Here is an 879-nt window from a genome sequence, read left to right on the forward strand (position 1 = left end):
GAATCAGAACCGATCAATCAACGCGTACCCGAATAGACGTAGGCAAGGACATGCGCAAGCTGAACGAGTTTTAGACAATTGATGAGCATACTCTTGTATTTTTATCATGGATAGAACTGTGAGCGTGCTGCGTGAATCGGACCGCGGCCCTAGATGTCGATGGCGCGCGCGCATACGTTCCCCCACGCATGCGCATTCGAAGTATACGAATTGTGAAAACGAGAAGTCGATTTTCTATCTCACTATTAGCGTATTCGATTACTGACGCGACCCGACTCTGAGTCAACAGTCTGTTCTTTTTAGCTGCATTTCTTACACAATTTAACTCTTCTTTTGCAGCTAAACAGAACAGACTATTGACTTGGAATCGGGTCGAATCAGTAAATCGAATACGCTATATCTTGGCACACCCCACCGTTGCCAACCGTACGATCTTGATCGTACAAATACGATAATATAGATCTTTGTACGATGTACGATCCAAAGAGTGAGATCGTACGTAAAAGTACGATAATTTGGCAATTTTGATTAAATTTTAAGAGAACACTTTTCGATGATAACCGTCGACAATGTTTTACCGACTGGTCAAATAGGCGCCATCAGCCACAGCGCTAGAGCAAGGAAAATTCCTAGGCACTGGTCGTTAGGTTAGGTTAGGATTAGCTGGTGGACATTGGACAATCACAACATGATCGAACAAGGTGCCCTGAGAAATACGCAGTCGCACATATAGAACGGTATATGGTCAGTGAAATCGCGTCCGTTCTGATTCATCTCACATCTGTTAATGGCATGAAAAGTACACTTTTTATTAAAAAATTAGAGTCCAATCCGCTTCAGAGAATTGAAACAAGAACTAACTTTGTTTAAAATTTAAAT

This window comes from Trachymyrmex cornetzi, unplaced genomic scaffold (genome assembly GCF_001594075.2).
Source record: "Trachymyrmex cornetzi isolate Tcor2-1 unplaced genomic scaffold, Tcor1.1 scaffold1917, whole genome shotgun sequence".
In the NCBI taxonomy this organism is placed as follows: domain Eukaryota; kingdom Metazoa; phylum Arthropoda; class Insecta; order Hymenoptera; family Formicidae; genus Trachymyrmex; species Trachymyrmex cornetzi.